Consider the following 12,901-nt stretch of genomic DNA (forward strand, 5'->3'; position numbering starts at 1 on the left):
TTTTTTTATTTTTATTTTTTTACCGTACGCTTACGGTAAGCGTACGGTAAGCGTACCCCGCGAAATTGCCGAAAAAAAAATAAAACCGTTTTTGCACTTGGGGGATGTTTGGGGACTCCCTCAACATGACTATGTGGGAGGGAGTTGTCAAAACAGCCCCTTTACATGTTTTTGGGCTTGATATTTTAAAAATCACTCTCAGTGCGAGAGACAAAATGGCGGCCGCCGCTTCCTGGTTTCGGCCGATTCGAATGTTTACTAAGATCTAAGAGCCAATCAGAATCGCGCTCGCGCACGCCACCGTACGCTTACCGTAAGCGTACGGTAAGCGTACCGTAAGCTGGCTCAGATATATATATTGATTTAAAGGCTATTTTCTCAGAATCTACTGAACAGATTTACACCAAACCTACAAAAGGCACTTCCTTGACCTAGGGACTACCTCTCTGCCAAATTTTGAGTAATTCTGTTCAGCCGTTCGGGCTGTAGCTCGTTCTAAAGGTCCTATGGAAAAATGCATGGGAAAAACGCGTTTTGGGACCCCCCTTTTATCTCAGCCCCCGCTTGACGGATCCCCCGAGACTTTCAGGGTAGGAGCGGAGCGTAGCGCCCCACCTATTTTGAAAAATTTGCGAGGATTCGTCGACCGGCGCCAAAGTTATTCAAAATAGAATGTTGAGGTTTTCCTATGGAAACGTGGTCCTAACTATAACTACCTACTGGCTATCGCCAGTAGGTAATATATGTATATATATATATATATTTATATATATATATATATATATATATAGTCACTGAAAAAACCATAGGTTTCAGGGGCGTTATAGTTAGCTGGACATTTCACTCGTACAAAACCATAGAAATTCCCCCTTTATAGTTAGTTCAGCTAACTATAACTCGCGCGCCCGCAATGCACTGCTGATGACGTCACATATTACATCACCCATGACATGGTCAGTGACATCACTCATGACATCACTGATGACATCTCAAATTACATCACTGACGACATCACTGATGACATCATCCAGTGAATGTATGTTTTTCTGAAAATTAAATATGTTTTATATATGTACATCTCAAGGTCGATGGAAGAATAAATGGGTATATAAGTGTCTAAATGGATGATTTCTTTTTGTAAAATTGATTGTATAACGGACTGATTAAGTGTATCTTAGTGAATACATGGGTTAGTGAGTAATATTTAAATATGTAAATATCTGTATCAATCTCTCACTTTTTGTATAAGTAACTGCATGGGTTGGTAAGTAGCTACATGAGTGTCTATATGGGTTATTAGTTGTTTTTTGAGTATCAGTATGAGTGTCTGAGTGTGTGTATGGTTCAGTGGGGGGTATTACTTAGTGCGTAGATGCATGAATGAGTGACACACTGTATGTGTTGAACATAGCATGTGTACAGGACTGTATAGGTGGATGAGTGTGTGTATGGGTGTGTTAGTGAGGGAATGAGTGTCTCAATAGTGTCCATATAATTAACTACATATGTTTTAAACTAGTATATGTGAGTATTGGTGTATATAAGTAAGTATATGTGAGAGTGAGAGATTGGAAGAGTTCCTGTACAAATAAGTAGGTGTTTCTATAAGTGATTGTTTAAGAAAGTAAGTATGTGTACGTTTCTGTAGATGTAAGTGTGGTAGTGTGTGTATAACTGTATATGCAAGTAAATGGATGTTTGATACTTTGTTTGCATGTGTGACTATGTGTGTGAGTAACTCTATGGATAAGTGGCAGTGTGTAACAGGATGGATAGGAGTATGAGTACATATGATCAGTGAGTTCATGTATGAGTGATTGTATAGGACTGTTGGTGAATAAGTGGATGTGTGTGTCTATCTTGGAATTACTGAATAGGTGTGTTGTAACTGGTATTGGTATGTCCATTGTTTTGGAAATGTTAGTTTGTATTTTTGAGTGTGTGTTTCAAAGATTATATTGGGGTGAGATGAGGTCTGCCACTCTATCACAAGGATGATGTCATCAGTGATGTCATTTGAGATATCATCAGTGATGTCAAGAGTGATGTCACTGACCATGTCATGAGTGATGTAATATGTGACGTCATCAGCAGTGCATTGTGGGCGCGCGAGTTATAGTTAGCTGAACTAACTGTAACGGGGGAATTTCTATGGTTTTGTATGAGTGAAATGTCCAGCTAACTATAACGCTCCTGAAACCTATGGTTTTTGCAGTGAATTTCTAAAGTTTTGTAAATGCTAATTCCTAATTATAACGTGCCTGAAACCTATGTTTTTTTCAGTGAATTTCAAAGGTTTTTTAAATGCTAATTCCTAACTATAACGCCCCTGAAACCTATGGTTTTTTCAGTGAATTTCAAAGGTTTTTTAAATGCTAATTTTTAAGAGTAATAATAGTTATGTCTATTTTTTATACGGATTTTCTTCAGTTTTTTAACTGTTTATTTTTAAATAATTTATTCATTAAATAACATTATATATTTTTTATGAAAATTGCAAAAAAATATTTTTAAGAAAATTCAAACTGAAATATTGTTTAATTTTTGTATTTAATTCTTTTAATTTAATATATTTTAATTGTTTTCTTTTTTTTTGCAGTGTTTTTGGGAATCGCGCACCCAAAGCGTACCCATCACGATCGATGTGCGGATTCTAGCCGCCATTTTAGAAAAGTCATGAAGGAGCCGCATACGTTAAGCGACGGCTTCATGGGTTTTTCAGTTACGTCATTTACTTTACGTGATGTGCGCGCTTGGTATGCGACCAATGCACGACTCTTGGTCCCGCGCATTCGCGACACATGCGCATTACGGTACGTGACGTGTACGCGGTGACGGGTCCCGTGTGACGTCATATACGTGCTGGTGCACGCTGGATGCGCGACTTCCGCAAAATATTTTTTATGTCTAAAATGATATATATGTATTTTTAATATACATATTAGGGCAAGACATTATCAAAGATACTTATAAAAATAATATATTTGTATTTAAAATAAACTTATATTACTTTTAAATGTACTTTCGCGAAGTCGCGTTGGGTGCGTGCTTCGTGAGCGTACGATGCGCGGAGCCCATGTGACCTGAAAAAAAAGATTTGATTGGTTCATAATATTTCCCATTGTAACTATTGAAGGAGCCCACCCATTTTAATCATTCTTGTTAGAGTATCTTTAGAGAGACATCTCTGTGCTTTCAAGAAACTTTATTTCATCATTTTTTTGGGTGTTTTAAAAAAAAAAAGACGAACATGGCTTCAGAACAGCAGCAGCAGGAGGAGGAACATTCTTCAGAAGAAGAATTTTTGCAGGAGGACGCACGTCCTAAAAGGCCAGAATCAGTAGTGTGGAAATCCTTCACCTTTCCACCCGGGCAGAAGAAGGTGAATGCCACGAAGGTGACCTGCCGCATCTGCCAAAGAGTATTGTCAAGAGGTAGTAGTACTCATGTGGAACTGCCTTGATGTATAAACATCGCAAGACCATACATCCACTCAATCTGGCTCGGGAGGAATGCAGGCGAGCTGCAATGAACCCTCCTACTGCAGTGGCAAGCACTTCCAAGACATCAACTGGCACACTTCCACCAGATATTCGACCAGAGTTCGCCTTCCTTGAGCAGCACTGCGTGAAGTGCAAGAAACTCATATCTTTTGGAGAACAGTCAGTGGAAGCAGTTTTTGTTTGCTTTGTTTTATCGAATAAAAATAATTCCTGAAGTTTCCTGTTTTTTTCGTTGCATTAGTAGTGTATGGTGAATGTATAAGTGCAGATCTATAAGGAAGTACTGCAGCATGACACTACAAGCTCTTTAGCTGTACCACGCTGCTGAATTTCCGAAGCACAGGGATGTGACATATTTGCATAAATATGTCGCAACTCTGTGCTTCTTCCTGCACTGGCGCACAAACAGCTGCCAAGTGCCACTGCAGGCACCCTTACACATCATGATGCAAGGATGTTTGTGTCGTTGAGAGATTGTTTTTGTGTAGGAAGGGATACCTTTCTGCATAAAAATAATCACTAAAGGCATTTTTGTCTTTCAATGTGTGCTGTGGAATGCAGCATGCATTGAAAGACAAAAAAACAAGGTGTACTTGTATTAGTAGCTAAGTCAGTCTATAAATACATTACTAGTAACTGGAATGATTACAGTGCTGCAAGTACAATACATGGTCAATTTATGAATGCTGAGATAATGGCGGAGTGATAGGATAAGAAGATACTGTTGGTATTGACAGAGTAAAAGGATATCTATAGTGGTGGATAAGTGATGGAGAAGTGTATGGAATAGACATGAAGATAGCTAGTCTGTATAGTTAGAGTGCTGGTAGTTAACAGTGGGGTACATTTATAAGTTGTTGTATGTTGGCACAGAGATTAAAGAAAGATATGGTTCTGTCAGGATAATTGCAGGAGTGGACAGAGACTGATACTCTGATTGGACACTGCATGAATACTATGTGGCTTATTGCAAGGATGAATCAGTAGTCTGCTGGGGATTACAGGCCTGCATACATTGCGCATATTTCACTGTAGCACAATGTGTCTTAATGCCTGAGGCATTCAAAAAGGTGTATGGACACTGACTAGATACTGAGAGTGCTATGAGTTGACAGAAGAGTGAGTTTTTAAGTGCTTGTGTGTTGGCACAGACAGTAACTAAGGACATGTTTCTGTCAAGATAATTGCAGGAGTGGACAGAGACTGATAGTCTGATTGGGGCAGTACTTGAATACTACCTGGCTTATAGCAAGAGTTAATCAGTACTCTGCTGGGGGTTAGGGGCCTGCATACATTGCGCACATTTCATTGTAGCACTATATGTCTTAATGCCTGAGGCATTCTACAGTTATATGGATACTGAGTAGATAATGAGAGTGCTGGTAGTTGACAGGAAGGTGAGTTTTCAAGTGCTTCTGTGTTGGCACAGAGATTAGATAAAGACATGATTCTGTGAACATTATTGCAGGAGTGGATAGAGAATGACAGTCTGATTGGTGCACTCCATGAATACTATTTGGCTTATTGGAAGGGTGAATCAGAAGTCAGCTAGGAGTTACAGGCCTGCATAGATTGCACACATTTCACTGTAGCAGTAAGTGTCTTAATGCCTGAGGCATTCTACAGGTGTATGCAGTGACTAGATAGTGAGAGTGCTGGTAGTTGACAGGAATCTAAGTTTGTAAGTGCTTGTATTAATACCTGAGTCATTCTACAACTGCATGTATAGTGACTGCATACTTACACTGTTGGTAGTTGACTGCAGGGAGACTTTTTAAGTGCTTCTGTGTTGGCACAGACATTAGATAAGGACATCCTTCTGACAGTATGATTGCAGGAGTGGACAGAGACTGACAATCTAATTGGGGCAGTGCATGAATTCTACTTGTCTTATAGCAAGGGTGAATCAGTACTCTGCTGGGGGTTAGAGGCCTGCATAGATTGTGCACATTTGATTGTAGCACTGCGTGTCTTAATACCTGAGTCATTCTACAAGTGCATGCATAGTGGCTGGATACTTACACTGCTGGTAGTTGACTGCAGGGAAACTTTGTAAGTGCTTCAGTGTTGGCACAAAGATTAGATAGGACATCCTTCTGACAGTATGATTGCAGGAGTGGACTGAGACTGACATTCTAAATGGGGCACTGCATGAATACTATCTGGCTTAGGTGAATCACTACTCTGCTGGGGGTTAGAGGCCCGCATAGATTGTGCACATTTGACTGGACCACTTCGTATCTTAATAACTGAGTCATTGTGCGTATTTAGAATTAGGATCTGTAAAAGAGAAGAAAAAATAAAGTTACAATATATAAAACTGAATTGAGGGTTTTAGTAAGTAGGAAGTAGTGGCGCCCTGCAAGTATGCGTGTAGTAAGTTTTGGTGGACATATGAGTATGGTGCTAAACAGGAAGGGGAGACCCTATTAACCCCTCAAAGTGTGTAGGAAAAGCCCTACAACAAAACTGTACAACAAAGTCCTGTGCACACATACAAGTTCAAAAGCATAGATGCATCATAACATACAAGTGGTACGATCAGAGTGCTAAGGTAACACTGAAAAGTCTTTATTCTGTAACAGAAACGCAACCAGCCGACACGTGTTTCGTCGGGGAAATGAACCCCACGACTCTTCAGGGCTGGGAATGATACAAACAGATTGTATAAACATATCGCACAGGGTGACTGTTGGTGAAGAGCGTAAAACAAAAGCAAATGTAAAAAAGAACAGAGGTCACCCTACTGAACATGGAAAACCCCACATTAGACAGAGACCAAGTGAACAAAACAAATTAAGGAGTACAAGGTTGATAATACATCACAACGTGTATTCATTGATACATTCATCAAGTGACCATAAAGATGCGACAGAGTGTAACCGCTTGGTGAGACAGAAATCAGGACAAGAAAAGACCAATAAAGTCCAAGTGAAACAAAAGTGAAGAAATGAAAATAAAATTGAAAGAATCGGTATCAAGTACTGTGGAGTGATGACGTCAAGTGAAAATGGAGAGGAGCAAGCAAGAAGACAGAAAAGAGGGAAGGGTAAAAAACGACAAAACAGGGATAAAGGAGAGCAAAAAGAGAGTGCAGGTCAAGAATCCAAGCAACAGTAAAAGCTACAGGTACCTGAAAAAAGTTGCTTGAGCGAAATGTATTCTGGAGAGAATAGAAAACAATAAAGTAACGCAGTGAGTGATTAAAGGAAATCTGTACAAAAAGCCCCAAAACCTATTCCACGAGAAAGGTCCAAACATTCTTACCCCAAAACCGGTGATAATTCCAACCCGGCTGGGTACAAAGTTGCAAAGACAGGATAATGAGGCAGCAAAATCAATCTAAGATAAAATGTCAAAAAGGGGAACGTATCTGTCAACAAATCACCTGAGAAGGCATATGCGAAACAAAATCAAAATTAACACATACAGTGAACACAACATGACGCTCACCTAAATCAAGAGTCCTAAGTAATTGTGCCGCAAGTAAGACGAGGAGTAGTTTCATCAATAGTGTCTAAAAACGTGTATAGAAAAAGTGGTATGAGAACCACAATGCTAAAGGAATATAGAAAATAAACCACAAGCCAAAGAATGGAGCATGAGGTGAGCGTGTTACTTACTAAAATAACGGGTAGAAGGATTACTGCCGAAATGCGTTTACACATGTGCAATCAAAACAAATGATGGCAAATGGGACGAACACGGGTGTGTGTTCCCCATGGATATCTATGGAAGCAAAAGAAAAACACAGGGAAATCTAGTCAGGGAAAATAACCACAGTTAAATATCCCGGTAAGGCTTTTTGTACAGAGTTCCTTTAATCACTCATTGCGTTACTTTATTGTTTTCTATTCTCTCCAGAATACATTTCGCTCAAGCAACTTTTTTCAGGTACCTGTAGCTTTTACTGTTGCTTGGATTCTTGACCCGCACTCTCTTTTTGCTCTCCTTTATCTCTGTTTTGTCGTTTTTTACCCTTCCCTCTTTTCTGTCTTCTTGCTTGCTCCTCTCCATTTTCACTTGACGTCATCACTCCACAGTACTTGATACCGATTCTTTCAATTTTATTTTCAGTTCAGTTCATACGTCTTTATTTCGATATTATTTCATCATAAAAGACATGCGATAAAACATTCCACTCATGACTAAAAACTCCAGATGTCAAAATTACACAAAATATTAAAAGATCAGGAAAATAAGATAAAATACATACACGAGTTAATTAGCACAAATCATCACTAATAAGCGGAGTTAAACATATTATACACAATAAAATAAGATTAAAAGGTATTTAAAAATGTCGGTTAAAGACGTGTTAAAAATATGTACTTGTTATAAGGGGCTATTTAGCCACTATTACAAAGTTGACTGGCTCTAATAATCCATGTCCAACCCAGAAATTTTGCAACGGCTATGGCCACTGGAATCGATGTATTAGTCCTTAAGAGCCATAATGCCTCCTGGCTCACCCGAGTTTTCATGTTTTTACAGATGGGTTTGAGCCATTTTCCTCGGGGGGCTGAATAGGATGGGCAAACAAAAAATACATGGCCTATGGACTCTTTTTTATCCCTGCACCAAGGGCAGTACTCATTCGTCTGGCCACGCCATGTAGATGTAAAGGATCTCACTGGAAGTGACCCCACCCTAAACTGATGGTATAGTTTTCTATCACAGCTCTTTACAATTACATCCCAATACTCCTCTAAAGAGGGAGTGATCTTGTGTTCCAGGAATCTACCAGAAAGAGAAGTGGGATCTGTCTGGACAATATGTTGATAACGTATAGTCGCCCAGTACTGTTCTTTAAAATCCTTTTTTGAAGGAAAAATACTATTACCGGGATCCGACCATAACTGGTCATGGCCCATGTTTACCAGTATCGATCTCACATTACTAAACCAAGGGATGTTAGCAGATCCCAAAATGGATCTACCATCTAATATCTCCTTTGCAAAAGTAGCAAGTTCAGGTGTTGACCAGATCCTTCTCCACAGAGCAACAGATCTATACCGTACCACTTCGTCAATAGGGTAACAACCCAGGTCTAGTAACAAGGGCTTCAAGGGACTAGATTGGGGCAGGCCTATTAGATTACGTAGAAATTTATTTTGGACTTTAACCAAGGAGGACAAGTCTGAAGAGCCCCATAAATCTGCACCATACAGGATTGCTGAACTTATTTTAGCATTATAAATTCTTAATGCAGGGCCAATCCTTTTGGTTGTAGAGGTTCTTTGTTCCTTGATTAAGGTACCAGATAGTTGGGCAAATTTCAGTGACAGGACATCAACCTGTGGTTTCCATCTTAACTTATTTTCAAGTACAATCCCTAAATAAGTCATAACTTCCACCTGTTCTAGTTCGACACCATTCATCCTAACGTGACCCTTCTGTGGCTTATTTCTAGTAAACACCATAAATTTTGTCTTGCTGGCATTGACTTGAAGGTCGTTGTCTTTACAAAACTCTTCAAACTTGTTTATGGCGAGTTGGAGCCCCTTTTGAGTCTTGGATAGAATGAGGGTATCATCCGCAAAGATGAGAAGTGGGAATTTAGTACCACCTAAAATAGGGGCATCAGTGGGAGTGTCTACAAAGTACTGTACGACCCTGTTGATAAATAACTAAAACAGAGTCGGTGCAAGGACACATCCCTGGCGGACGCCACGGGTGACTGGAAACCTCTCTGTTATCTGTCCTTGCCTGCCCCATCTCACCTGGGCAAAGTTAGCCTCATGTAATCTTAATATTATATCCAGGAGTGCTGACGGCATTCCCATGTTCCTTAGGGCAGCCCATAGCTTTTCTCTTGGTACGAGGTCGAATGTAGACTTTAAGTCTACAAACGCTGCGTAAATAGTTCCACCGCCCAAGGTCACCACCTTCCAATATATAAGAAGGAATCTAAACACCTGGTCAATTGTACTGACACTGGGTCTAAATCCTGATTGCATAGGAGATAATATATTCTCAATCTCCATCCATTCAAGGATTTTAACCAACACCATCCTAGCTACAACTTTCTGAATTGAATCTATTAGACTTATAGGGCGATAGTTTTCCGGGGCCGAGCGTTCCCCCTTCTTAAATATAGGTAAAATTTCCGCCCCACGCCATGAATCCGGAATTTGGGCACCACTTGCAATGGCATTAGCTATAAAAGTGATATAAGGGACCCAATTCAATAAATCAAATTTGAATAAGTCGGCCGGGATACAATCAATGCCAGGGGCTTTACCTGCTTTAATCAAACCCACTGCAAACTCTGCATCAGTATTCTCAAAAACTATAGGTGGACAGAACAGTGATTCACTTAAAAAAAGAGCAGGTAAGCAACTCACAGTTTCTGGTTCACTACCCCTAAACTGGTGCTCAAAATATTCTACCCACACTTCTGGCGAGACAAAATTCGTCGGGATCTGACAGTCCTGATTACTACCCCATTTGACTATCTGCCAAAACTTAGTCTGGTCCCTTGATTTACTGGCTTCATACAAGTCCAGCCAATGCAAATCATCCCATTCTCTCCTTGACTCTCTTTGTACCTTTTTATACGCAAGCCTTGCCATCCTAATTTCTGGTACATCTCTAGATTTTAAGGCTTTAATCAGGTGAGTATGTGCCTGTCTACAGGAATTATTATACCATTTTTTTCCTGTTTTTGGGACCTTTAAGTTCATGGGTTTATAATTTGTAGTGAAAAGACATTTTAAGACACCAAAGAGCTTGTCATGCTGACCAATTATGTACGATAATTGGTTCAACGGGTCAACCAGAGCTTGCAAAGCAGATAAAGTGGAAGAGACCTCTAATGAAGTTCTGTCTAATATCATAGGATCCTCCACTATCCGGCTCCACCTAAGCCTTCTACTGTCATTTGTTAGAATTGCCTCTGCAGTTGTACACTCAGTCGGAATTAATCTCCTTAGGCAGCTCTTTAGATTTAGACCAAGCACTAACGGGTTATGGTCGCTCTCAGGTCGAACCATTATTAACATATCCTCCAATAGCACCCGGTACTCAACCCCGATTAGGATATAATCAATTCGACTAGTACTGGTGCCGTTGTCAAATGTGGCCCGGCCTTCTTTATCAGAATGTGATCGGCCATTAACCGCTCTCAACCCCCACTCAAGACACAAACCCATCCATTGTAGTGCAGCCTCTGTCCCTCGCTTAATCGGTTTTAGTTCGAGGGGAGGGATATTCCATTGCACATCTTCTTCAGCAAATATGTCCACTCCCTCATATTGGAGTGGTTCGAAGGTACAATTAAAATTCCCCGCCACTACCACAAACTTATCCCTACCGATATTATTAAGGAGGAGATCTAATTCTCTAATAACCAACGGACTACGTCCCCCAGGGAGTCCGCGAGCATATATGTTGACAATAAAAATCTCCTGGAGGTTGGGACTCGTCAGCATAATCCCAAGAATATCAGGAGTATCCACTAACACTTCATTGATCCTATAACTGAGTGACTGGCTCACCCAAATAGTTAATCCCTCAGAAGCTCTGCCCATTCTACCCCTCTGGTCGGGTTTGTAGAAATTAATATACCCATGTCTATAAATAGGATCAAGGGCCCAGGTTTCCTGAAATATTAAAATGTCCTGGTTGTCCACAAAGTCAGCCCACTCTCCTAGGCCTACCTTGCTTTTCAGCCCCGCAATATTCCAGGAAGCTATTTTAAGCAGGGTATTCATACTAGGGGATTGAGAATGATCGATAGCCTGGAGACTAATACTCGATAACCCTCCACTCTCCAACAAGGAATCCCTGTCTGTAAATATCCTGGTTGGAAATGCGGACTGCCCCTTTCCTTGCACACCCTCCGATATCGCCGGCACCAACTCCAATGGGCTACCTAAAATTAATCCATCAGGGACAGCTACTTCCCCCCCTATGGTACCACTCCCTATGGAGACCGCTTCAGGATTCATCGGCCAACTATTTTTACCGTGCCTGTATGAAAGTCAATCTACTCCCTCTAGACCTATAAGGGGCTCGAACCGGTTAGACAAGGGAAGGTGTCGCTCTATCTGGACTACAGGACTTCCCCCCGGGTGTCTTCTCCTATATGGATTGAAAGGTAAGTGGGAAGAGCCACTAGTTGAGCGAGGGTAGAAATAATCAAGACCTAAGGATTGTATATCTCCCTCCCTCCCAAATCTTGGCTCTCTGCGGATAAAATCAACCACCCAAGGGTCCCTAAAATTCACAATGATACAGTCACCCTCTAAGTCCTTTGGACATTGTCCCACCCAATTCACCCTTCTAACACAGAGTATCTCAGTGTTAGAGAAGGGAGGGAGAGTTATTTTCTTATTAAGCCAAAATATGACTTTATTTTTTAGCTCTCTATCTGATTCTTGTTCATCCTCCCCCAATGAAGGGACTCCCACCAGAATGATAGTGTAAGGTGTGGATTCTGGGGGAAGATTAACACAAGGCAAACGCTGCTTGTTTTTCTCCTTCTCCAACCGATAATACCCAGTTAGCCCACTAACTGGAACTGGATCTTGCAGAGCAACCTTTGTTTTAGACACCGCCCCCGCCCCAGTATGCCTAGCCTGTGTGGTAACTATAATGGTTTTGCCTACCTGGGAAATATCCGTACTATGTTGTACTTTTTGGGAATTAGGAATGTCATTTACAACTGATGTTAAAGCACTTGTTCCATTATCTAACCCTGTTTTTTGGGGTTCAACAATCAGTACGTTAGGGTTTTCCATTCTTGTAACTAATTTGTTCAGTACGTCTGTGTTTAATAAAACAAGGTTCTCCAACTTGTCTAATTTCGAATTAATCAACCTTGTTCTCTCCACTAGGGGTACGATCAAGGATTTGATTAGGGTTTCCAGTTTACCCAAAAGACCATCAGCAGCACTACTCGTGGGGGTCTGTTGGGCTGGACCTCTTTTGACCAAAGTTGGGTTTGTTGGCTAGGTAGTATCATTAGGGATCAAAGTTTTCCCAGTTTTGTTAGGGATTTTGGGCATTTTAGCAGTTCCACCCTTCTGAGGACCACCCCCTCTTTTCCTTTTGCTTGGTTTGGTATTTACCAGTGAGCCTATTTTTTGGGTTTCTGTAGTGGGTCTATGTGACGGAGAAGGGCTAGAAACTCTACTGAATAGGTTACTAGAAATCATACTGGGTGGAGAATGATTGGGGGTAGAACAATCCGCTGAATTGTCCGCAACCAGAATCGTTGGGCTCGAGCAGGATCGAGATTCCTGGGTAATAATAGGTTTAGGTAATCTTGAGGGGTCAGGGGAGATCACAGTCCCAATGTGGCCTAAGGATGAGCGTTTCCCTGTATTGAGATCTAGGGACAAACGTTTCTCAGTAATATCAATCTCTTTCTCTAAAATCACTGTTGCTCGTTT

This window comes from Triturus cristatus, chromosome 3_2 (assembly GCF_964204655.1).
Source record: "Triturus cristatus chromosome 3_2, aTriCri1.1, whole genome shotgun sequence".
Classification (NCBI taxonomy): domain Eukaryota; kingdom Metazoa; phylum Chordata; class Amphibia; order Caudata; family Salamandridae; genus Triturus; species Triturus cristatus.